The sequence below is a fragment of the Muntiacus reevesi genome, chromosome 4 (genome assembly GCF_963930625.1).
Source record: "Muntiacus reevesi chromosome 4, mMunRee1.1, whole genome shotgun sequence".
In the NCBI taxonomy this organism is placed as follows: domain Eukaryota; kingdom Metazoa; phylum Chordata; class Mammalia; order Artiodactyla; family Cervidae; genus Muntiacus; species Muntiacus reevesi.
Genome location: NC_089252.1, coordinates 56,461,302 through 56,488,913, shown reverse-complemented (window position 1 = coordinate 56,488,913; position 27,612 = coordinate 56,461,302).

Sequence of the window (27,612 nt, the reverse complement as noted above, 5' to 3'; positions counted from 1 at the left end):
GCTATTTTATTCTGATGCTATAATTCCTAGGAAAGGCTTATTGTAAAATAATTACTTCCTAAATGATTTGGTTCCCTTTCCTTTTCCTTCAGGTAATCATAAGATATGAGAATATTGTGTTACACAAATTCTATTTAGAGAAAATGATGCATTCTCCAAACTTCAGATATTAAATACGTTTTACCATGTTTAATTAATTATTTCAAATAATCCAGAAGTGTTGTTAAGCTATTAATATTACTAAGTAGGCTAAATAGTAATTTAAACTAAACATAAAATAATGCAATATTTAAAATAAAACTTAAAAAAAAAACTAAACCAAGAAAAATATGTATTTTTCTTAAACTCCTGCTAATCTTTCAGGTTTTGGCTTATAGTTAATATCCTCAGAGAAAATTTAAAGGACCTCTGAAAAAGCCCAGCCCCTTCTACTAGAAATTTTCAAGTACTGCACTCCCCCTAAAATAAATTTTTGATCTTCTCTTTTCCTTGTTAAAATGTAGGCTTTGTAAGGGAAGTGTCCACTTAGGGCTTATTCATCACTGGCTTTTCAACCCTTAGAATTGTTTCTAGAACACAGGAGGCCAGTTCAATGCTTCTATTCAACAAGTATTTATTGATCTTAAATGTAATTAAATTCATATTTTCTATTATAAATAGTACTATATTATGATGCTGTTTTATCCTTATGTCAAAAAACTAAATATCATCCTTGATTCTAAGATCATACTACTAAAGCTAATTTCATGTAATGAACTTCTTCCCAGGTAGATCTATCAACCAAGAGAGAATGTACTGATATCAGTGATTTCAAATATTCCACCTAGACAAGGCTATTTGTTACTAGAAAAATTTTAAAGGCATGAAACATTTTTGGTTTTGGTAATCATATGATTGAGTAAGAATTACTATCCACAAAAGATTTGAATGAACTGAACAAGATGACTGAAAACTAAACAGTTGAATATTACTTTGGCTCTTAAGGGAATAAATAAACACCATAAGAACTATGTTTTAAAATGAGAGAAAAAAAAAGTAAAAATCCAAGTTGAATGTATAAATACAATAACAGACATAAAAGTTTACCCCTTACTTTAAATTTTTCATATTTTCTCATAAGTTTGGTAGGCTTCTGGTTTTGGCAGTCAAAATATTTTAATAATGGTACAATTCCAGTATAAGTAAAATTCTCTTAATTGCTATTGTTTCATATCACTCGAAAAAAATAGTTAAGGATATATGATTGGCATTAATTATGCTAAAGATAACACTGTTGCACGCTATTTTTGTCCTTTACTAAATGATTTTTACATATATACATGTGTATATATACACATTTATTTTAATTTCCAAAATTTTTGTTGAATTAATCACAAGATATTACATGTGAAGTGCATTTTCAATTTATTTATATTTTGTTAAATTTCACCCTTAGGCATCAATATCATAATAATTATGAATGAAGGCGCTCCAGATAAGATAATGGCATATTCAGTCTGAAAGCAGATTGCATTTTGCTATGAAAACATGACAACAGAATGGTTCTTAATTACCTCCTATACTTTAGAGAGTGGCAGCTGGCCAATGAACTGCACTTTTTTTTCTCTCTTAAAAGAATATAATCAAATAAATGGTAGACAAGCTTTTGTAGACTCTTGGATATGTAAATTAAGCACCTATTTAACAAGTTATTTTGTCATCCTAATGAGTGGAAACATTGATTTTCAAGACTAATTATACTCACTATTTTTAGAATAAGCAAGGGGTTTTGCATTATACAGCTTTGCAGAGCATTGGAATTAGGCAGGTTCTCTGCAGCTCAGGCGTCCTCAAAAGATGTCCAGGATGTTTACATAAAAGTCATCTTGGTGAAGGAGATGAGGGTTATAATTCAGCAACTCACCGTGGGTCCAGTTTGCATTTTGAAGTCAATTGGAACTGTCTGCTTAGACATGCCTTCCCAAATGTCAGTGAAAGTCTGCCCCTGTAAATAGCCACTAATTACTAACATATCTTTAGTGAATAAGTCTAGACCCTTATTTGTCCTCTGAAAAAGCACTGTTCCTCTAGCAAAAAAAAATACTTTTTTGTTGAGCTAGGAGAATATCTTGTGAGTCTACTGAGATTCATTGAACAAATCTGTTTTATGTCAAATGGTTTCAAAGAGAGACCCAAGGGAGAAGTTAACACTTAGGTTTTGGAGTTATCCAAAGAAATATAGAACTAACAGTCCTTTCCAAGGAAAGAAGTATATAACCAGATACTAAAACAAAATTATATTTTATACTTCTGATTTTCAACGGCAAGGAAATTCAGATTTTTCTTGGAATGCAGAAATACATCACCTAGATTAAAACTTCTGAACAGTTTTCTCTTAAGCACATTTAGGGTGTAAATCTGTGAACTGAATTTTAGAGTCAAGAATAAGTGGAAAATATACATAAGCTGGAAATTGGTGCTCGGGTCTCACGTTGGGTGTCAGAGCATGCCTAGAGCCTGAAATTTATTAGTTAACAGGATACAATATCTCCTTTCAGTGCTCCTTCCTCAGAGTTTTGCTCAAGAAATTTATTGCTGATTTAAAAAGACTGTCCTCCCATGGTTCAGTCTGAGCAGTAGCTTCCACAATGCAGTTTACCTGAACTCTTCCTGAGAAACCATTTGCCTTCACAAAAGTTGAGCTTATTCCGGTTGAAGAAGAAGCCAAATAGAGGAAGGATTTTTGTATCCAGATCAGCACGTGCACAAATCTTCAAAGTCTCAATGACAAGCACATTCTGGAGTTGACAGGAGCTTTATCGTTAGTGACAGTGGATGTATTTGCAAGATTCAAATGTGTACTATTTATATTAAACTATAACTGTAAATTTTTATCCTCTGTCTCTATATTTTCCCAATCTTAGCATATACAAGGATAGTCATCAGATTAAAAGTCACAATTGGAGAAGTAAAATTCTAGTTTAACAGGTTTTTATCATTTTTTAAATTTTTTCCATCCTCAATACTGAAGAGGCAACATGTGTACATATGTATGTTTTACCTATATATTTGAAAAGCTAAATTAAACATGACTCAGTTATATGCTATATAACTATATAGAGAGATGACACAACATTTGTAGAAAATCAGTCTGAGTCAGGCACTGCCTTCTGGACTTCACACATATTATTTTCTTTAATCCTCACAGCAGTACTCTGAGATTAGAAATATCGTCCTTGCTTGACCGAAGAAGCTGCATGTTACAGATGTTAGTAACTCACCTCTAGACACAACATTCATTTCCCCAGAAAGGAGGCCGAGGTGCAGGCGGCTGAGGCTATCATCACACTGCCAGGTTCACCGCTCACTTGTTTCCTGTTTGCATATTCTAAAGCCCCATCCACTGCACATTTGTTGTTGCTCGGTTGCTAAGCCATGTCAGACTCTTGGTGACCCCGTGGACCGTAGCACTCCAGGCTCCTCTGTCCTTCACTGTCTCCCGGAGTTGGCTCAAATTCATGTGCATCACTATATGTGGGGAACAAAGAAACCGAGGTTCCTGACTGCAGCCCGTGAATTCAGTCAGAAAGACAGATTCACTGAAACTGCATATAATACTGTCATTTATTATGTATTATCAAGGGGATTGACCCATAGATCCACATAGATATCATCAGAATCTCAGAGCACTTTTTGTGATATGAAAAATGGTAAGACAGGACTCTCCTGGTGGTCTAGTGGTTAAGAATCCGCCTGCCGAAGCAGGGGACACAGGTTCGATCCCTAGTCTGGGAACTAAGATCGCACGTGCCATGGAGAACCCAAGCCCCTGCTCCTCAACTACTGAGCCCCCCGGCCCCCCAGGCTCGGGCCCGCCTGCCGCAGCGAGAGAAGTCACTGCAATAAAAGCCCAGCCCACGCACCGCCATGGAGACCCAGTGGAGCCAAAAATAAATAAATAAAAATAGTTTTTTTAAATAGTAGGATAGTACATGTCACATCCATTTGCTCCAGGATGACCTCACGTCAGGCTTTAAAGGACATATCGAGATAAGGACATGTTAAGATAGGAAACGAGCAAGCGTCAGAATTGATTTGTAAAACAGTTCATTCTTGCAGGAAACTCTTAACTGAATTGGAAACACCACATTAAATTAAAATAAACATTTGCATATTTGATAAACTAGACTTTTTGTTGTAAACACTGTAGGGCAGATGTGCCTGAGAACAACTTTTAGAATTTAAGAAACTGCACAGATTTTTTTTACTTGCTTAAAATAAAATCAGCATGAGACTGGCCATGACCAGAAATGTTCTTGACTTTTTATTATGATTTTGATGATGTATATAAAGCCCAGGGAACAAGGAATGTTGTGTAAAAAATATGCAAAATGACCTTCATTTTAATTCTCATTATTGCAAATCTGGAATAATTCTTTTTCACAATTTTCAAGCTTAATTGGTCATAATTTGTTATTTTGATTTTTGTAATCTTTGTAGACATTGAAATATTGATACAACAAAAACTGTTACACCAACTATGAAATTTTTCATTCTTCCTAATGCCATTTAGATCCTGTCCTTCTATTTAATATCAAAAGATTGAAACCTGTTCAATGATTGCTGAATTGTTTCAGGGTTTTAGATAATTGCCATTTTTGAGTGATTATTCTCCTGCAGGAAAATAAATGCTATTTACCATGCATTTGAGTTTGTTTCCCTTTTAACGTGTGACTTTGAAATAAGTTCTCATCATGTGAAGAGCCTTGGGAAAACTAGAGCTGCTGAAGCTCAGAAAGACATCTGACTTGACACCTTCTATGAAACGTGGTGTCCGGGAACGGACCACAATCGGCAGACCGTAATGAGCACACTGGTACTCCAGCACACGTGCCTCAGAGTCCAGGAGAAAAACGCTGCCAAGTGATCAGCCTTCCGAAGTGTTAATGCACTGCTTCCCTTCCCAGGAAGATGTGAAATGGCTTTCTCTCCCTCAGAAAAATAACACAGTTATCAGTTTTCATCAAGACCCAGATGGAAGAAGATGAGTCTACACGGGATGATGGTCACATATCGAGTTCCGCAGAAAACCAGCTTGATGGAATCGGGGCCTCCCTGTGTCTGGCAAGATGGCCAACCAAGCAAGTGCAGAGGTCAGCAGCCCAATAGTAACAACACATCTATCCTTGGATAAAACCCGGGACTTGGACATTTCGTCTGTCCATCTAATTATCAATTTACGTAACCTGATCACACAGTAGAAAAGTAATATGTGTGTGCATGTATGTGTATGTGTGTGTTTATGAAACCTAAGATTTGCTTATGTATAACAAACAAAATCACCTTAATAAATGTCTAAGCAAACCATGGAGTATTTTTTCCTAAAGAGGTTAGGAAGCTTCATTGTTTCAAAGTAGGTTTGAAGACAATTTCTTAGAGCCAATTGTTGGATTAAAAATGCATTTTTGCTCTTTTATGCATGCGTGTGTGCTAAGTCGCTTTAGTCGTGTCTGACTCTGTGTGACCTACAGACTGTAGCCCGCCAGGCTCCCCTGTCCATGGGATTCTCCAGGCAAGAACACTGCGGTGGGCTGCCATGCCCTCCTCCAGCACATTTTACTTAATCTCTCACTCTGGCGCTTACAGGGAAATGTTAACAAGGCCTTCAAAACTTACAACCGAGTAGCTCCAAGGGACATAGGGCCAAAAGGTGGGCAATGCTTTGTCTGATATTTCATAGTGTCTTGTAATAGCTGTTGGTCTTCAGTGACATCTGGGTTCATGAAATATTCAAAAACGTTACTATGCATAGTGGAAATTTCCTCTTCCTGGAATCTAGCTATTTTTAATTTTATTTTTATTAACAAGTATTAAGACAATTTAAATGTCATGTAGATTGCAAAAAATGTCTTGAATCAATAAATATTCAATCAACAAATATATTTTACTTGGGGGTTTGTAAGCTTGACTTATAACTTTTAAATTATTTTTGTAGTAAGAATACTCAATATAAGGTCTACCCACTTAGCGAATTTTAAGTACATTATTATTAGCTATCAATGCTAACAATGTATCTAGACCATTATCTCCATGCTTCCCCCACCCCCAGCCCCTGGGAATCACCCTTCTATCCCTATTTCTATGAGTCTGAGATCATACAGTATGTGTCCTTCCGTCCAGCTTATTTTATTTAGCCTAATATTCTCCTGGTTCATCCATGTATACCTGGAAGGATATCCTTTTTTTTTAGGCTGAATGATATTCTGTTGTGTGCATATATACCACATTATCCATCAGTCTGCTTAAGAATACTTGCTTGTTTTCATATCTTGGCTAGGGTCAATACCGACACAATGAACATAGGACTGCAGGTGTCTCTCTGAGATACTGAGTTCTTTGCGTAAAAACCCAGAACTGGGATTGCAGGATCATATGGTAGTTATATTTTAATGCTGTGAGGAACTGCCGTACTACTTTTTATAATGGGTGGACCAACTTAATACCATTATTAGTGTATGAGGACTCCCTTTTCTCCACATCCTCTTCAACACATTATCATTTGTTTTTTAAATAATACCTATCCTAACAGATGTGAAGTGACATCCCATTGTGGTTTTGATTTGCATGCCCTGATGATACTGAGGAAATATCCTTGGAAAAATTGATTGACTTGCCAAAGTTCTAAGTCACTAAATAGTTAAATCAGGTATTAAAACAAGGTCGTTTAACTCCAAAGGCTGGCTTTTTATCAATACTCCCATACTTTTGTGATTTTTTTTAAAGGAAGAATCTTTTTTTAAAAGGGTACAACTGGAAAGATCATTACTTATGAGACTTACGGAGCGAAATTCATCCAAGAACAACTAAATTCAATATTCTTAAATATTTTAGAATACAATGTTTTAAGATTCAAGTCAGACTCAAATATTTATTAACCAGTTACCCAAGTGCTTCACAGGTCCCAAACTGTCTACAACCATAGGAGTGAAAATCCCACTTTGCAATGAAATTAGATTGAACTACTAACATAGTGAGAGATTTCATACATTAGTATAACAGAGAATTTAAGTCAAAAGTTATCTTTATACTAATTAGTGATATGAATCTTTGGAGACAAGGTGACATATATATTAAGATCAACTAATTTTTCTCCCCAATTACACTTCTCTCAAGAAACAAGAAAAATCACAGGAGCTCTAGAAAAGAAGGTGTGTGTGTGTATGTGTGTGTGTCTGCTGTCTGTAAAGCATGTCTGACTCTTTGTGACCTCGTGGACTGTAGCCCGCCAGGCTCCTCTGTCCATGGGTTTTCCCAAGCAAGAATTCTGGAGTGGGTTGCCATTTTCTCCTCCAGGGGATCTTCCTGACCCAGGGATCGAATCCGCAGCTCTTGATCTCCTACATTGACGGGTAGATACTTTATCACTGTGTCACCTGGGAATGCCTTGAAACATAGAACACTGTCCCCCAATTTCAGGTCTTTGAAATGTGCTCATTTCTCGGGAATCACCTTTAGATGCTTTACTTAAAGACAGAAAGTATGTTTTCTTCTTTTCCCTGTGCAAAACCATGGGAAGTTGTAAAATCAAGTTCATGTGGGCATCAGACAGGCCATAACAAGGAGCAGCTATATAAAATCCCCAGGGTTCGCCACAGAAAATAGGGACAAGCCAAGAATATTTGTTAGTGCCAAGGCCATAGATGCAATGAAATAGTGAGATACAAGACGAAAGGCTAAATCTAAAAGTCTGAAGTCAGGTCAGTATTAAATGAACACATAGGCCTATCTAGAACAGGGATAACTCAAAGTGAGTAGTTTCTGGAAGTTCTGAAGGTAGGGTATCTCTTCCTTCTAGGCCTGAATTTGTGTGAACATGGAATAATTTTACAATAGTTGATAAAATCTAATATTTGTTGAGAAATAGGAAACAGATTATATCATACCATAGGTTTTCCATGTTTGCTAAATTTCCTATATTGTCATTACTTTTTTGGTTGTCTATGGAAATCTAGAAATTCTTTTATATACAATGCCTTTAGGGTATTGGGAATTTTCTTATAAATTCCAGACATTTCCATAATAATACTTCAGATACCATAGCTTCTGCCACATGTACTCTGCAAGACACCCATACCACTGGGCACAGTTTCTCTCTGGCGCCCCTGGAAATCCATCAGAAAATGACCATAAGGACAGGCGGTCTACAAGCCGCTTCTAATATATTCATCCACTGTATCTTTTTACATGCTCTATACCTTGATGAGTATGCATAAAGTACAATATATGAATGCCTATTCCATAGGTTAAGTATTGACTGTAAATCATAGCAAGCAAGCACGAAATCTATCCCAATCACTTTTCTGCCTAACTCAGTGGGCATTGGTTATTTTAAAACAAGAATCAATAGGAGTGACAGATTTCAATGCTATTGCTAGGAATATATATTACTACAAAAACACCCATGTTATACTTGACCCTGTGTCTTAGAAGGCAGAAAATCAATATCCTTATATCCCTACTAGGATTAAATTCTCTTCTTGGAATATGCTAATTAAAAGTCAACCGGAGTGCTAACAGTTTCTGCATAATTAATACAATTTATAAAAGGCAAAATAAATTATAATGAGCAAGCACTTTTGTTGGAACATTAGTACCAAATCACATCCCCAACAGAAGAATTACTTCTTGTAACCCAAGAAGCCAAAACTATGTCAGGCTGTTCTCTTTTTTTGTGTTACTATTACCTATTAATTATAAAAAGATAATGTGTGTGTGTGTGTGTGTATTTAAAACACACAAGCTCACACTGTGGAGGATTGTGAGGTGCCTTTGTCCCTGGATAATGTGTAGGTAGAAAAACAATTTAAAGCAATAGAATGCGTTCTTTAATGTCAGTACAGCTTTCAGTGTGAGTTAAGCTTAATGATTTTTGAGGGGAGAAATAAATGGGTTGAGTTCCATCAGATGTCTACTCAATTTCACACTGTAGATAGTGTTTTAAGAGAAAATTTACTATGGAAGTTAGCAAAGCAGTTACTCTGCAAATACAGAACTATTGTCTTTTTTAAAGATGCATATACAATTTGGCCTTGGCCTCAGAGAAAAGGTATCACAATATTAGGGGAAAGATCCACTAGTACAGAAATACCCAAGTCTAGAAGAAATGGGGGAAAATTAAGATATGCTAAATACTGTCATGTGTGATTTTTAAAACCCTAGATATTTATGACATAAAATGAAAATCCAAACAATCCATCTTGGTCTTTCTTAGCTATTCCCAACTGATCAATACTCTTGATGGATTTTTTTTATTATTTAAAAAAATAGTCTCATAGATCAACCAAACAGCCAACTGCCTTTTCTAAAGGAAATTATGTTCAGCACTTTCAGCAAAACTATCCTTACCAAATTCTGCACCAGTTCAGTTATCTTTATTTTTTATTAGAGTTGACTGAGAATCTTTCTTCCTTTATACTGCAGCTTTGAAAGAGTATAGTTTTCACCCTTTAAACACTAGTTTTTTGCATGCAATTTGAAGCTGCATACATTTTCCTCTTGAGAAATTTATGCAACTCAACCTTGATTTTTTTCCCCCTTCCTTCAAAACAGCAATTTATGAACAAATTAAATTGGTTCTAATGCATTCAACAAAACAACTGAATTGAAGATCTAGCAGTACCATGCTCAAATCTGAGCAACAAACATAAGAAATGAACAAAAGAGACAAACATCCTTGCCCTCAAAAACAGCTTAGACATACTTTTACATACAGTGTCCCTTTCCACTTGAGTGACAACCGCTGGAAGAGGATGGTGTGTCTGTGTCTAAAAAGTCTCCCCTACTCATTAAGCAAGCATTGTCATTGTAGGCTTGGCCCTACCTGGAAAAGGCATTCTACGTGATTTCAAATCACAAGGTAACAATATAGAAAAGGTAAAATAAACATCCTAACCAAAAACAAAATCTGCAATCTCAATGAACTATTTTAAAAGAACTTTAAATTTCTATATTCAACTGCAAATTGTGAGATGTAATTAGAAAGTGAACTTGTGAAAATATTAGATAGAAGGTAGATATCTATACTTTAAATGCTTTAAATGTATATGCCCCACTACAGTACTATCTCTAAAACAAATGACCCAACCAAAAAATGGGCCAAAGATCTAAACAGACATTTCTCCAAAGAAGACATACAGATAGCTAACTAACACATGAAAAGATGCTCAACATCACTCATTATCAGAGAAATGCAAATCAAAACCACAATGAGGTACCATTACACACCAGTCAGGATGACTGCTATCCAAAAGTCTACAAGCAATAAATGCTGGAGAGGGTGTGGAGAAAAGGGAACCCTCTTACACTGTTGGTGGGAATGCAAACTAGTACAGCCACTATGGAAAACAGTGTGGAGATTCCTTAAAAAACTGGAAATAGAACTGCCATGTGACCCAGCAATCCCACTCCTGGGCATACACACCAAGGAAACCAGATCTGAAAGAGACACGTGCACCCCAATGTTCATCGCAGCACTGTCTATAATAGCTAGGACATGGAAGCAACCTAGATGCCCATCAGCAGACGAATGGATAAGGAAGCTGTGGTACATATACACCATGGAATATTACTCAGCTGTTAAAAAGAATTCATTTGAATCAGTTCTAATGAGGTGGATGAAACTGGAGCCCATTATACAGAGTGAAGTAAGCCAGAAAGATAAAGACCAATACAGTTTACTAACGCATATATATGGAATTTAGAAAGATGGTAACGATAACCCTATATGCAAAACAGAAAAAGAGACACAGATGTACAGAACAGACTTTTGGACTCTGTGGGAGAAGGCAAGGGTGGGATGTTCTGAGAGAATAGCATTGAAACAAGTATACTATCAAGGGTGAAACAGATCACCAGCCCAGGTTGGATGCATGAGACAAGTGCTCAGGCCTGGTGCACTGGGAAGACCCAGAGGGATGGGATGGGGAGGGAGGCGGGAGGGGGGATCGGGATGGGGAACACATGTAAATCCATGGCTGATTCATGTCAATGTATGGCAAAAACCACTACAATACTGTAAAGTAATTGGCCTCCAACTAATAAAAATAAATGAAAAATAAAATAAAATAAAATAAAATTTCTACTTTAAAATAAAAAAAAATAAAATATTGTGTCTGTTCTTTCTTTACAGCTCATATTGAATTGGCCGGTCACTCTGTCTGATCGCCCTGCCTCAGGCAAATCCATTATCCAGCTGATAGCAGCTGGAGAAAGGGCCTGTTGGGTCAGAATCTGAGAGCTCTCCCACGTCCTGAGATGCTTCCCTTCATCACCTCTTTTCCTTGACAGTAACAGCCAGAGTGGCTTCCCAGGTGGCGCTAGTGGTAAAGAACCCGCCTGCCAATGCAGGAGACATAAGAGGTGTAGGTTCCATCCCTGGGTGGGAAGATCCCCTGGAAGAGGGCATGGTAATCCACTCCAGTGTTCTTGCCCGGAGGATCCCATGGACAGAGGGACACGACAGAGTGGCGAACCTTCAGAGAGGGTCCTCTTGCCTTATTACTTATTTTTGCATGGGGAAAGGGGCCTTCTCTGATTTGGGGAGTGATGGAAAAGGGCTGGGGTACTCATATAGACTTGGACTGAAAGCTTCTAGGCTTTCAGTTTTCACATGTCAATATACATACTGCCCTTTGCCTGAATTTATTCTTTCCATTTGCATTTTGCCCCTCCCCCCTTTCTTAATCATTTTGCTACCAGGATCCACAAGTTTTGCTTTCTATTATGTAGTACTTGATTATTTAATTGATTTTCACTAACCACGACCTGCATAATTTCCCCACCATTTTTTTTAAGACTCTCAAGTTCTATGCATCAAATATCCTGACTTAAATAAGGAAGAAATCTTTGTTATCTAGTTCAGCTTTTTAATTGTATACACAGGGAGAAACAGACACAAAGGTAAACGCGAGTGTGGAAGATGTGTGTGTGTGTATTAGTCAGTCATGTCTGACTCTGTGATCCCTTGGACGGCAGCCAGCAGGCTCCACTGTCCATGGAATTCTCCAGGCAAGAATACTGGAGTGGGTTGCCATTCCCTTCTCTAGGGGATCTTCCAGACCCAGGGATCAAACACAAGTCTCCTGCATTGCAGGCGGATTCTTTACCATCTGAGCCACCAGAGGTAAATGACATAAAAGCAAAAACCACCCCCTTCCCCTCCAGGGAGACTCCCAGGCTGACTCCTCTGCGCTGCCTGGGCGGAGGAGGCCACACAGGGGCCGCTAGAAGTCCTTCATGAACCGCGCTTCAGGGATCAATGGACAGAGGACCAATTTTCAACAGAACAGTGTGAAACATGAAGAGACGTACCACACCATTTAAGGACAATTACACGCTGCAGTTGTGAGTGTGTGGTCTCGATTCTTTTGAGATCAGCTCTTTTCTCTGAACAGTAGATTAAGTCCATATCCCAAAGGACTTCCTCCATTGCCCCAAGGCCAGGTCCCAGACAAGCCGGGACAGCTCCTGCCCCCCAGAACCCGCTGAAGTTACTCAAATTAGCCAATCCCAAGCCAGTCTTCCTCCTCCCCAGCCCCCTTTACCCCACGAAGTCAAAGTGAAAGTGTTAGTGTCTGCCTCTTTGTGACCCCATGGACTGTAGCCCACCACGATCCTCCATGCATAGGGTTCTCCAGGTCAGAATCCTAGAGTGGGTTGTCATTTCCTTCTCCAGGGGATCTTCCTGACCCAGGGATTGAACCCGGGTCGCCTGCATTGTAGGCATGTTCTTTACTGTCTGAGCTACTGGGGAAGCCCATATGTTTGCCTAATTCCTCACAAATAAAGAAGGTCAAAGTTGTGCAAGAATTTTATTTCTAGACTATTTCACAGCCTCTGGGCTAATCATGCCATCTGGTGGACAAATTAAATAAATGCAAGGAAGATTTCTTGGTACCTGTGTGTGTGTGATCAGTAAGGAAAAGAAGTAAGGAAAGTAGTAAAGGGATTAAAGTCTAGTAAATAAAGCAGCATATTCAATTGAAACTATGAAAAGATCAGTTTCTAAGTAATGGCATTCAGTTCAGTTCAGTTCAGTTCAGTTCAGTTCAGTCGCTCAGTCATGTCCAACTCTTTGTGACCCCATGGACTGCAGCACGCCAGACCTCCCTGTCCATCACTAGCTCCTGGAATTTACCCAAACTCATGTCCATTGAGTCAGTGATGTCACTCAACCGTCTCATCCTCTGTTGTCCCCTTCTCCTTCTGCCCTCAATCTTTCCCAGCATCAGGGTCTTTTCAAATGAGTCAGTTCTTCCCATCAGGTGGCCAAAGTGTTGGAGTTTCAGCTTCAGCATCGGTCCTTCCAATGAACACCCAGGACTGATCTCCTTTAGGATGGACTGGTTGGATCTCTTTGCAGTCCCACGGACTCTCAAGAGTCTTCTCCAACACCACAGTTCAAAAGCATCAATTCTTCGGTGCTCAGCTTTCTTTAGAGTCCAACTCTCACATTCATACACGACTACGGGAAAAACCATAGCTTTGACTACACGGACCTTTGTTGACAAAGTAATGTCTCTGCTTTTTAACATGCTGCGTAGGTTGGTCATAACTTTTCTTCCAAGGAGCAAGTGGCTTTTAATTTCATGTCTGCAGTCACCATCTACAGTGATTTTGGAACCCCAAAAAATTAAGTCTGTCACTGTTTTCATTGCTTCCTCATCTATTTGCCATGAAGTGATGGGACCGGAGGCCGTGATCTTAGTTTCAAACTCACCCCAAATGTATCTAACAAGTTCTACTAGGCAGTGCCACACCCCTTGTGGTCAGTCATGCAGATAAACTTAAGAAAACTGCATCAATTTCTGAGTCTGATTTAATTTGCATTCACAAGAGAAGATTACAAGGAGTATATTAATAATCTCATTTTTTTTAATGAGAAATAAAATTCTATGGCTTGAAACAAATTAGGCATTCTACAGTAGGTAATTCTTCTGGCTTATCAACCCTTTGAATATTGTTTCATTTATTGGAATTTTGGTTAGATGGCACATAAAAACCCATGGTCTTCTGTTTCTTTTGCAATTCTTAGAATCTATTTTACATACGTAGAACTTCTGCAAACCACTCAAGCATCTATGACTTCCCTTTGGACATAAGCTACAATATGAAGCCAACATGAAGGTTTCTAGGGAACAAAGGCACCAGCTTGTGGAAAAGGAAGATAAAGGGGAAAACGTGACACGGCTGTTGGCTTTGGCTGAGCAGGGCTTGGAGGCCAGTGGGTGGGAGGAAACTGCACTGTGGATTCTCGTCTCCGTCTCCGTCCCCTCAGGGTGTGGGTCGTTGTGTTTTGGCTAATAGTCCACAGCTATGTCTCTGCCAAATATATTTTTCACTGTCTGTGGCGTGTCTTCTCCTTCTTTTTAGCTACAGAGTAGAAGTTCTTCATCAGTTTGAGTAAGTTGCCCTCTGTTCCTCGTCTGTGGAGTGTTTCCATCATGGATAAATGCTGGCTTTTGCCAAAGACTTTTCCTGCATCTATTGATACGATCATAAGATTTTTCTTCTTAGGCCTGGTGATATGACAGATGACATTAATTGGCGTTCCAATGTTGAATCAACCAAAGGCTGTAGAGCTTCAAAATAAATCTATTTTGTGCTTCTGTAGATTAAAGAGCAGATTTAACCAATAAAATGGAAAGATTACATTTAAGAACATTGTGGCTATTGCTAATTAGATTGCCTGGAGTCAGAGAGTAACAAAATTTAAGGTCAAAAGAATTTTAAGATGAAATCTCATAAATACATAAATATATATGGCTGAATTTTACCTAGACTTGACACTCCAATTTTGTTAATTATTTACACTTGAAACTTAAAATCTAAGTGATTTAATTAACATAAAATTGTTTTCTAAAGAAAACCCAAAGATTGATTTCATTCACACATTTCGTTTTATGTTTAAAGTGCTTTCTTTTTGTATTTTTTACATGTAGAAATATACACTGCATTTTCAACCTAGTACATGCTTTTTCCCTACCTGCTCTTCATTGATATGAAATTTACTGTAAACTATCTCCTTCCTTGAAACAAAATATTCTGCTTAAATTTAGGAATCAACCTAAGGAAAGATTTGGTTGGAATTGTAATAATCTGTTTCAAATTTCGATAGACAAGGATTGGACAAATGATGTTTTCAACCAAAGAGTATTCTTTGTATTTCATATTTTTCCGTATCTTTTTTCCCTCAAAATTTCTGATCATATTTATTCAAAAATTTTTTCTTAAATTCCTACAAAATGCAATGCCTTTGTCAATAATTCATTTTCTAGTGGACTCTTCTCAGGCAGCCCTTGAGAGTGACTGCTATAGTCATAGCTAACGGAGGCACCGAAATTCTGAAATTCTTTCATTCATGTAATTTCATATCTACTCTGTATTTCTTTTTATTTTTTGCTATTATTGAAAACTGTTTCTCTTCCCAAATCTCTTATTCAAGAAACAGAATCACAATTCCTTCTATTCATCCAATCCATTTCTCTATATCCTTCAGACTCCTCGTTTGCACACATGGCAGCCTAGTCAGCTGAGATCCAAGACCGCTGACTTAAGATCTTCACAAGGCCTTCCCCACCCTTTTGTCCTTCTTCTGAATTCATAGCACAGTTTTAACCATGGATGAGAACAACGGTCCAGTTTTGCTTTGAGTGTAACAAGGGGTCTACATTTCAGCAGAATTTTTATTTTTATTTGGGCATTTTCAATTCTGTGCTCCTCTCTAGGGATACCAGTTTTCCTGATCTTGAGTAATCTTATCTCTTTCCCATATTCCACCATGGGACTCTTTCCTTTTTTTTTTTTTTTTTTTTAATGAATTCATGGTGAATGCTTCACTCCTTTCTTTCAAATAACAAATTCAGTTTTGAACTGTATGTTATGAGCAGTGACCACCATGTTACTTAATCCAGTGCCTCTTCTTTAGCCCTCATCTCGTATGATCTCTTAGGAGCTCGGAACACTTTGACAGCTCCATTGTTCTGGAAACACTTTCCTCTCCTAGCTTCAACGACATCGTATCCTTCTGCTTTCTGCTATCTCTCTCTTGCTATTTCTTACCCTCTGTTGGTTAGACGTCACCTGATCTTTGATGTCAGAGGTCATCAAGAATCAGATCAAGACTCTTATTTTTTTTCCCTATTCATTTTTATTTAAAAAACTCCAAATCTACTCTAAAGAAAAAAGTGTAGTAATAACTTAATGGTTCAAGTTGGTTAGCTTTTAGTTTATTTCTTCCTCTGGTGCACTTGTAGTTTAAGTGTGTTAAAGAAAAACCGGATGCACTGACACCAGCAACACCCAAAGCAAACTGTGTTCTAACAGGTGACTCTGACGAGCCCACGGGGGCAGGGTCTGTAGATTCAGGTTCAGAGTCCAGTTTGGAGACCGTGCGGGCGAAGTTCCCTTCTGCCAGCGCCCAGATCTCTACAAGACGTGCTCCCTGCAGAGCTGCGCTGAAGGACTCCTCAGCCCGCGCCACCGTAAATGCAGCTTCCTTGTTGACCTGGGCAGTCCTCCCCAAAAAGAAGGCCATTCCCCAACTAAGCCAAGACATAATGAAGCTTTGGAAATGAGCTGTGAGTGGAGAAGCAACTTCAAGTTAAATGGAAAATACATCTCTTGGATGGTCTGTGATCAGTTTTTTTTAAATAATGAAACTTATAGGAACTTAAAAAAATTAGAAAATAAAAAGATTTCATTAGACAAACTTGCTCTCTACTCAGTCCGAAAGAGTAGGAAAATAGCATTGAAAATATTCTCAGCAACAAAAGCTGGTGTTGGTCCCTGGGTTAGATGCACCACAGTAGACACGGCCAGAGCCCCATCTGACCCCTCACGTTCCACTTCCGCGTGCCCTGGGCCTCACTCCTTGCTGCCCGCACCTATTCCCTAGAGGGGGAAATGCCAACCCACTCCACTATTCTTGCCTGGGAAATTCCATGCACAGAGGAGCCCGGGGGAGAGGGGGCGGTGTGGGGCGACAGTCCCAGGGGTTGCAAAGAGTCGGACTGGGCACTCAGTACGTCTCTGCCTGAGGGGCTCATCCCACTGCTGGAGCCTGACTAGCGTGCAGACAACAAGCCAGAGGTCCTGGGGGATCGACACTCTTGGGAGCAGCCCTCAGCCCGTGATTGCTGATTTCGATTGTGTCCTAGTGGGGATAAATGAAGGTCTCTTTGTTCACGGTGGTGACTGGCTCCCCCACACCCCTGCAGGTGTTTCCTTCACTTCCCAAATAAATCCAAATACTGTTCTCAGAGTCTATTTCTGGACAGATATAAATTATATGAACTATAATGTCTGCATGGCTTTAAAAATATTTATGCTCATTTAGTAAAATCATGCATCTTCTCACATCTTTAGATAATTCTTTAAATCTGTAAAAATTATAAATTAAATATCTTTATTAGAGTCCCCTTAGGCACCCTAAATAAATTCTGTCCTGTAAATAATTGATATGATTTTTACTTTGATTTCCTTGGAAGGAAAAGCAACATAAACTAAACTATACTTTTCTATGGATAAACAACCAAAACCAAATTTATGTCTTCTACTATAATTTAATATTATAGAAGAGCATAGAGATTACAATATTGAGCAGTTTCATTTAAATAAGGCAAATATAGTATAAAGCAGCATAAAGAGCAGTGGAAAAACCAATAGAAAAGCACAGAGAACTCACTGCTTACACACATTAAGGAATGTATTAAATTTCTTCTTTGTTTTACATTTAAAATCAGTCACTGTATTAATGGGCATCTGAGTTTAGGTGAGGAAATGGCCATACCACATTGAGATGACTCGGATAAATTGCTACTCAAATGTCACATTCTGATTTTAACCTAAAAAAGAGGTTGGCAAACTCTGGCCCCTGGGCCAAATTCTTTGTTTTTGTCAATAAAGTTCTATTGGAACACAGCTATGCCCATTTGTTTACATGTTGTCTCTGATGTTTTCACATTACGGTAGGAGGGTGGAGTATTGTGACAGAGACCAGATGGTCCTCAAAGTCTAACAGATTACTTTCAGAGTTTTACATGAAAAACTTGCAAACTAATAGTAGAAATATCTATGCATCCAAACCTGCTTACCATTCTTTCATTCTTTATCTTCTTTTTTGTATATAAAGAACAAGCCCACTTTCGTATTTAATATGTACAAATTTCATATCTCAATACAATGGGTAAAATAACCTTTGGAAGCCAATTAAACTTGCATTTGCAATGATTTACGAGGCAGCTGAACTCTTCATTTATTTACGGAGACTCACTGTTAGGCTTCCCCGGTGGCTCAGGGGTAAATAATCCGCCTTCAATGCAGGAGTCACAGGAGACGCAGATTGGATCCATGGGGGGGAAGATCCCCTGGAGGAGGGCAAGTCAACCCACTCCAGTATTCTTGCCTGGAGAATTCCACGGACCGAGGAGCCTGCCAGGCTACAGTTCATGGGGTCATGAAGAGTCAGACAGGATTGAAGCGACCTAGCACACAGGCATGCACCTACCACTGCCCTTAACTCTTCAGTCATCTATACAATATCAGCAAATAAAAAAGTGTTCTGTCTTTGAAACAATGTCTTACCTCAATCAAAAGCACTTTTGAAATGTTTTATAGTGGTTGAAAATTTAAACAAATAGTTTCTGATAACTGGTCATTTTGAACTATTAGAAATTTAAGTAATAGCCCATATCAAGTTATACTTGATATTTTTATTCACACATTGTTTTGCTTTCCATACAAAATGCCTGGTTTTACACTGATGGAATGCTATTTTCACCCACATAGAATTAAATGTGCTTTTTCAACTGTAATTATCTGCTAACCTGGTTGTCACAGTTTTCAAACACATCTATCTTGTCAATTTTACGGCCCTTAGAGTAGGAATCAACATTGGTAAAAAAAAAAAAAGAATATTTTGGTTTTATTTATTTAAATAGGATATTAAATAACTTTTAACTGATTTAAGGAATTATTGTGTTCCCAATCAAGCTCTTATACTAGCTGAACTTTCTTAGTTCCATTATTAAGGAAGTATTTTTTGCTATTATCTGGTTTAATTTTATGCATTGCTTAGTCACTTACAGTTCAGTTCAGTTCAGTTCAGTCAGTCAGTCGTGTCCGACTCTTTGCGACCCCATGAACCACAGCACGCCAGGCCTCCCTGTCCATCACCAGCTCCCTGAGCTTACTCAAACCCATGTCCATCGAGTCGGTGATGCCATCCAGTCATCTCATCCTCTGTTGTCCCCTTCTCCTTCTGCCCCCAATCCCTCCCAGCATCAGGGTCTTTTCCAATGAGTCAGCTCTTCGCATCAGGTGGCCAAAGTATTGGAGTTTCAACTTCAGCATCAGTACTTCCAGTGAACACCCAGGACTGATCTCCTTTAGGATGGACTGGTTGGATCTCCTTGCAGTCCAAGGGACTCTCAAGAGTCTTCTCCAACACCACAGTTCAAAAGCATCAATTTTTCAGCACTCAGCTTTCTTCACAGTCCAACTGTCACATCCATACATGACCACTGGAAAATCATAGCCTTGACTAGACGGACATTTGTTGGCAAAGTAATGTCTCTGCTTTTTAATATGCTATCTAGGGTGATCATAACTTTCCTTCCAAGGAGCAAGCATCTTTTGATTTCATGGCTGCAACCACCATCTACAGTGATTTTGGAGCCCAAAAAATAAAGTCTGACACTGTTTCCACTGCCTCCCCATCCATTTCCCATGAAGTGATGGGACCAGATGCCATGATCTTAGTTTTCTGAATGTTAAGCTTTAAACCAACTTTTTCACTCTTTTCACTTTCATCAAGAGGCTCTTTAGTTCTTCACTTTCTGCCATAAGGGTGGTGTCATCTGCATATCTGAGGTTATTGATATTTCTCCCTGCAATCTTGATTACAAAGACAAATTAAAAGTTAAAGTCTTAGATTTTATATCTAATACAGGAATACACTTTCTACGGAAGCATGGTTTTGTATTGAGAGTTCTTTATACATCAGCATTTTATAATAAAATATTATTTTAATAATTATTTTTCAAAAATTTTAAATAAAAAATGTCCTGAATGATAACTTAGCCATCCCTTATTCATCATGACCATTTAACAGACCCTTTTGAAAAATTGCTATAACTTTTTTATAGTTTTAAATATTAAAATATGCTTTAAAGAAATGTTTAGTAAGCTTACTTCATGACCTTTCCAAGGCATGGTTCCCAGGTCCTTGTAAAAGACATTCTTAGATTGTATAAATGGCAAGAAGTTTTAAAAAGATTTATATCTCAAAGGGTTAGTCAAAGAATTTACAATTATAAATTTTTTTAAATGAATGTTGTCAGAGAAGGAAGGTCAGGGTCTCACTGAGCATCAGGAGGAAGTCTATCTAAAGTATAGTCAGACTGAGGGAAACTTAAGACAGCTTCATCAGGTATAAGGTGTAATGGGTGCTGGCCCCGTCCAGGTGTGAGAATTCTTTGTGAATACCTTCTCAGTTTGAATTCTCAGAGCTTTATGATAGGCCAGAATAATTGAGTGACTTGCAGCAAGTTTTCTGCCATCAAACAGTAGAACTTCTACCCTAGAAGATCAAATTTCTCTTTTTGCTATCCCCCTTGCCCACTGTCCCCAGAAAGGGAATTAAAGGTAGAGTCACCACATTTGAAAACTTGAGGGACTTCCTTGGTGGCCGTGATGAAGTCTCCGTCCACTACAGCTACAGCCCTCGTAGCTCAGTCGGTAAAGAATCTGCCTACATCATGGAAGCAACCTGGATGCCCATCAGCAGATGAATGGATAAGGAAGCTGTGGTACATATACACCATGGAATATTACTCAGCCGTTAAAAAGAATTCATTTGAATCAGTTCTAATGAGATGGATGAAACTGGAGCCCATTATACAGAGTGAAGTAAGCCAGAAAGATAAAGACCAATACAGCATACTAACACATATATATGGAATTTAGAAAGATGGTAACGATAGCCCTATATGCAAAACAGAAAAGAGACACAGATGTACAGAACAGACTTTTGAACTCTGTGGGAGAAGGTGAGGGTGGGATGCTTCGAAAGAACAGCATGTATATTATCTGTGGTGAAACAGATCACCAGCCCAGGTGGGATGCAAGAGTCAAGTGCTCGGACCTGGTGGGCTGGGAAGACCCAGAGGAATCGGGTGGAGAGGGAGGTGGGAGGGGGGATTGGGATGGGGAATACGTGTAACTCTATGGCTGATTCATATCAATGTATGACAAAACCCACTGAAAAATAAAAAAGAAAAATAAAAATAAAGGTGTTATAAACAGCAAAAAAAAAAAAAAAAAGAATCTGCCTACAGTGCAGGAGACCCAGGTTCGATTCCTGGAAGATCCTGTGGAGAAGGGAATGGCAACCCACCCCCGTATTCTGGCCTGAAGAATTCCATAGACAGAGGAGCCCAGCGGCTGCAGGCCACGAGCTCGCAAGATTTGGACAGGACTTAGTGACCAAACCAGCACCACCCCTACAAGGGGATCTGGCTCCATCCCTCGTCGGGGAACCAAGATCCTGTGTGCTGTGAGGCACAACTCCCCCCACCCCCAATTTTTTAACATAAATAAAAAGTAAATAAAAAGAAAAACTTGATATGTTTTGTTAAGCTCTGACTTTGATATTTAAATATTTGATGGCCCAATACGAAATTCAAGTGTGATTGCCTTGTCTTCTGCTGACATCTGCTGGCACTTTCATGAAACTATACTTCTTTGCCTTTTTAATTTTTTTTTTTTTTAAGTCCTGGAAAAAAGACAGCCAGGTGTCCACTCTCAGGCCTGACAGAGTAACTCCAGTAACCTATGTGTCTGTCCAAACAAAACTTGGCATTCTGTCGATGAAGATGACAGGGAGGTCTACTCAGCGCTCCGCGGTGACCTAGATGGAAGAAAACCCCCGCAGAGGGGGTGTGTGTGTACACACGGCTGACTCACTCTGCTGTAGACGCTAACACAGCATTGTAAAGCGACTCTCCTCCAATCGCAATTAATTCAAGCAAACAAAGAAAAAAGATGACAGGACCTATTCTCCTTATACCTCCAAGACCTTGAGGAATTCAAATTCACCTGTGACAATTTCAGTTTGGAATGAAAAATATTTGAACCAGAGCTGAGTTCACTGTCTCAATTTTAAGTGATTCAATCTGAAAAAAAAAGTTCAGAGCCCACGATCTGCTTGGCCAACCATCCTACCCCTGGGGGGACCCCAGGCCACCCTCTGAGTGAAGCAGGCAGGGAGCATCGCAGGCAAAATGCTTTGGCTTTGCGGCTACGAGGGGCAGCGATGACATTCTGAGAGGCCTGGTGATGAAGAGGGGAGGTAGAATATGGCAATTCCATGCTGGAGAGGATAGAATGGTGTGAACTGTGTTACACAGTGCAAAGAAAGTGTAGCTGGAAAGATTACTCTGAAGTCTCGCTGCTTTTTTCCAAACGCAGGAGTGGCGCGGATACAATGAGTGAATAACCATGCTGTCCACATCTTTTTCTAAGGTCTAGTTCCGCCCTGTGCCTAGCTACAGCTAGCCAGACTAAATGACCACGTTGAGATCTGCCGGGAAGGCAACAAGAGATCACTACTCTTATTTAAAAAAATGACTGAAGCAGAAGTGCTGTTTCGTATCTTTTTTAAATCTCCCCTCTTTTTTGAATAGTTCTATGTGTTTGTTTATTTGGCTGTGCCAGCTCATAGCTTCTGCACGTGGGATCTAGCTCCACAGCCAGGAATCAAGCCGATGCCCCCTGCTTTGGGATCGCAGAGTCTGAGCCAGTGGACCACCAGGAAGTCCCACGAAATCCCCTCTTAACAGGCTTGTCTGGTCAGTGAGTAAAGCAGACGCCCTGGAGGTTAGGAGCATGGAGAATCAATGGGCGGGATCTTTGATTGCTCCCGCTCTATGGAATGGGAAAAAGGATGAACAAGTCAAAGTGACCTGTGACTTCACAGATCTGGCTAAGGTCTTCTTTTCCGTGCACACTTGAAGCCCAGCCAGGCCCACTTTGCATTCTTTCAGATGGAACTCTGTAGACATTTACTATTTTCCCACTGGGGTGTTTGAATACATGGCCATTTGTCATAATTAGACGAGGAAGGACTTGGAAATGATAAACATTAAGAGCCAGTTAGTGCGCTACATTGATGATATTATCATAATTGCTCCTCGGAGAATTAAGGAGCAGGAGTTAAGAACTGTAGTCACCTGCTTGACAAACAGAGGCTGGCTGATAAATTCTGCTACAATTCCAAGCTCATTGAAAATCCTGGGAAATACGAGGGTTAGAGCAGCCCGGGACATTACCGTTTGGTGGTTAAAGGTGCAGCCCTCTTCTCGGGGCTTTATTTTATTAATGAGAACACTGATCCTTGACATCTTAGGTACAGAGATAATTAAAGGCTGGAAAGAGATGAAAATTCAAGTTTTCTGACTTTCAGTTCATTTTTTCCAACTACTCCAAAAATGAGTTTCTAATTTGTCTAAATATGAAATGTTTTAATCATATAGAAGATGATTTAACAAATTTCCATTCACCCATCATTCAGATAAACAAACCTTAACATTGCTTTTTCCATTTGCTTAATGGTCAAGAAATGTAATTGGCATCTTCACTGTACACGGGGCAGCGGTGTTCACTGCGGCCATCCGTCAGACGTTAGCCCCATAGACCTTACCGCGGGGAGTTTAGGCATTTTACCACTTCCTGCAATAGTTACCAGTGTCCCATGATGCACGGGAGAATTATTGAGAGTAAATTCTAAGACCTCCCATCAGAAGTAGAAAAGTTTTCTTTCCTTTCCTCCTTTCTTTTTACTGTATCTACGTGAGATGATGGATGCTAGTAATCATTTCACCATGTGCATAAGTCAAGCCATCATGCTGTAAACCTTAGCGAAGGATATATGCCAATTATTTTTCAACAAAACTGGGAAAAAAAGAAGCGTCAGTTTCCGTGTTTTGTTGAAATGCTACTTCGACTGCTTCCTGGGTCAAGAAGGAAGTTATTAGTCCTGAAATTGGTGTGTGTCCTGCTCACCCGTTATTTTCACTTTTCTGTTACATATAAAAGAATTCTCAAAAAAAAAAAAAAAAAAAAAAAGAATTCTCACTCTCAGCTCCAGTCATCCAGTGAGATACTGATCTTTTCCTCTGCCATCACCTGTGTCTGAACTACTTGAGCTTTGTAGAAAGTTCTGATATTCGGTAAAAAAGGCAAGTCCTTCCTCCTCATGCTAATTCTTGTGCTTCAGATGACAGGTGTTCATGGTTCTTTGTTCCATTATCAGAAGTTTGAGATCAGGCTATGAAGTTTTGAAAAATAAACTCAAAACATCTGTTGAGAATTTGATTGAAACGTCTTTGAATGTAAAGATTACTTAAGACAGCCTTTCGTTTTAAGACACCGATGAGTCTTCTTTTAGGTGAGCAAACATTGCTGAAGACGACTTGATGGTGTTTTATTTAAAATATACAACTCAGTGGTCACAAGAGTGTTTGGTATGAAATGTAGTTTTATTATACTATTCTATTTTGGTCTTACTAAAACAGTTAGAATACATGTATATTTGAGAGTTAGGAGTCTCTTTCTTTTCTTATTCTGTGATGAAATTATACCACCTGTTTCTTGAGGGTGTAAAAAACCCACCTACAAAAATACCAAGACCCGATGTACGTCTCCACTATAGATAGGACAGCAAAGTTATTGTGGCAACTGATTTAATGTTTTCACTTTCTTCTATTTTTATACTTCTTCTTGAGAGTATTATGGTAATATGTTCTTCAAAATTATTAACATTAGTTTTGCTTTGAATTTTATTATTATTTTTTAAATCTCTATAGAATCTGTATTTGAGGCCCTGTTTCATCTTAAGTGTTAACATGTACTTCTATCCATTTATTGATCATTTTGCCAGAGGTTTGTTTTCTTTATTTAGAATATGAGGAGAATACATCATTTGGCGAGATAATTTCTTTTTTCAGTACTAAACTTATATCAGCAGTATAGAAGTCAAGGATTTTTGGAGGTAAAAGTTTTCATAATACTTACGTGAAAAGTATATAATACTTATTTCTTTTATCAAAACCTCATATTGAAGCTTTGACCTTTAGACACAGGCTGATGACATACATTTCAGACTTCTCCATTTTAGATATATTCTTTATACCTTGAAAATAAAAGGATATTTTCCAAAATGCTCTTCTAACTATATTTAGTTGAAATTAAAAATTGGATTCACTCTTTTCTGGTTGCATGTTTTGTCTAGAGGAAAAAAAAAATCCTGAGGCAACTTTACTTGTTGAATAAATTACAGAGAGAAGAGGAGTTGTTGCCACTTTCTTATTTTTTTTCCCTTGTAGCCCACCAGGCTCCTCTGTCCATGGGATTCTCCAGGCAAGAATACTGGAGTGGGTAGCTATTCCCTTCTGCAGGGGATCTTCCTGACCCAGGGATCAAACCCAGTCTCCTGAATTACAGGCAGATTCTTTATAGTCTGAGCCACCAAGGAAGCCAAACATCTATTCAAATAGCAGAGATCTTTCTATGAATACATTAAATGCTCAGATAATGAGCTCTTTGGGTCAACTGGATACTTTCAGTTCAGTTCAGTCGCTCAGTCGTGTCCAACTCTGTGACCCCATGGACTGCAGCACACTAGGCCTCCGTGTCCATCACCAGTTCTCAGAGTTTACTCAAACTCATGTCCATTGAGTCAGTGATGCCATCCAACCATCTCATCCTCTGTCGTTCCTTCTCCTCCCACTTTCAATCTTTCCCATTATCAGGGTATTTTCCAATGAGTCAGTTCTTCGCATCAGGTGGCCGAAGTGTTGGAGCTTCAGCTTCAACATCAGTCCTTCTAATGAACATTCAAGTCTGATTTCCTTTAGGATGGACTGGTTGGATCTCCTTGCTGTCCAAGGGACTGTCAAGAGTCTTCTCCAACACCAAAATTCAAACGTATCAATTCTTTGGTGCTCAGCTTTCTTTATAGTCTAACTCTCTCATCCATACATGACTATTGGAAAAACCATAGCCTTGACTAGACAGACCTTTGTTGACAAAGTAATGTCTCTGCTTTTTAATATGCTGTCTAGGTTGGTCATAACTTTTCTTCCAAGGAGTAAGTATCTTTTAATTTCATGGCTGCAGTGATTTTGGAGCCCAAAAATAAAGTCTCTCACTGTTTCCACTGTTTCTCCATCTATTTGCCATAAAGTGATGGGACTGGACGCCATGATCTTTGTTTTCTGAATGTTGAGCTTTAAGCCAACTTCTTCACTCTCCTCTTTCACTTTCAACAAGAGGCTCGTTAGTTCTTCTTCACTTTCTGCCATAAGAGTGATGTCATCTGCATATTGAGGTAATTGATATTTCTCCCAGCAATCTTGATTCCAATTTGTGCTTCATCCAGCCCAGCATTTCTCATGATATTTCATTAAATGTTGTGGTAGAGCAAAACATTGTGTACAATAAATGTGTACATTCATTCCCTCAAAAAACTACCCAGTTTATTGATGGCTATACAGAGAATAGAACTGAGTGATGTCAGACTTCTCTATTTAACTTTATTGGCTGATAAGCCAGAGACTCAGCTATAACTGTTTATTAGAATTACTGGGGATGCTTTAAAAACTATTCTGATTACAATCCCAGAAGTTCTCATTTAGTTTGTCTGGGTGGCTCCTTGCATTGTATCAAAAAAAAAAAAAAAAGCTCCCCCAGGGAAAACTGAGTTGAATGAACAGACAGGGTCATGACCCAGAGTTTAAAAACTACCAAAGGCAAAATAAGGTTCAAACACCTGAAGTGCTGAATTCAAGCCAAGTAATCTCTCTCTAATAGAATACTGTAGAAAACTGTGTTTTACTAAAAAGTGAGAAAGAATGCCACCAAGTCCTTGTCAATATAATGCGTGAAGAGTAATCAAATAATGTCACTATATTTTAAAAATTCTGGCTTTGCCTCCTCATGATACACCCATGTATGGCCTTGGAATTCAACATGCTAAAGTCTTGCTTAGGGCCTTCTATAATAATGAATGAATTAACTTTTGTTTTATATAATTGCTCCTGATTTTATGCCATTTTTATATGTGTGTGGTTTATGTGGAATCTGCTCTTTGCATTAAATTATTCTGTACCATTTTCCTCTGTACCATTTCTCTACAGAACCGGGAATAAGAAATGACACATGTTATACCATAGAGAAAAACAGTCCTAAATTTCACTATACTATAGTTATCTAAACCTTGGAGCATTACCTTTGTACAGTTAAGTGCATGACACAGCAATGTACTAGGCATCACTGCATACCTCTCATTTGTGAAGAACAGCATCATCCTTGGCCCAGAAGAGGTCACTGTCCAGTGAGAGAGTCAGTTTGCCAAGCATATCAATGCCATGTCATGTATTCAGTATTATCCATGTCAGGAAACATATGTTAATTGCATTCTTACTGTTGTTCAGTCAATAAGTCATGTCTGACTCTTTGCCACCCCATAGACTGCAGCATGTCAGGCTTCCCTATCCTTCATTATCTCCCAGAGTT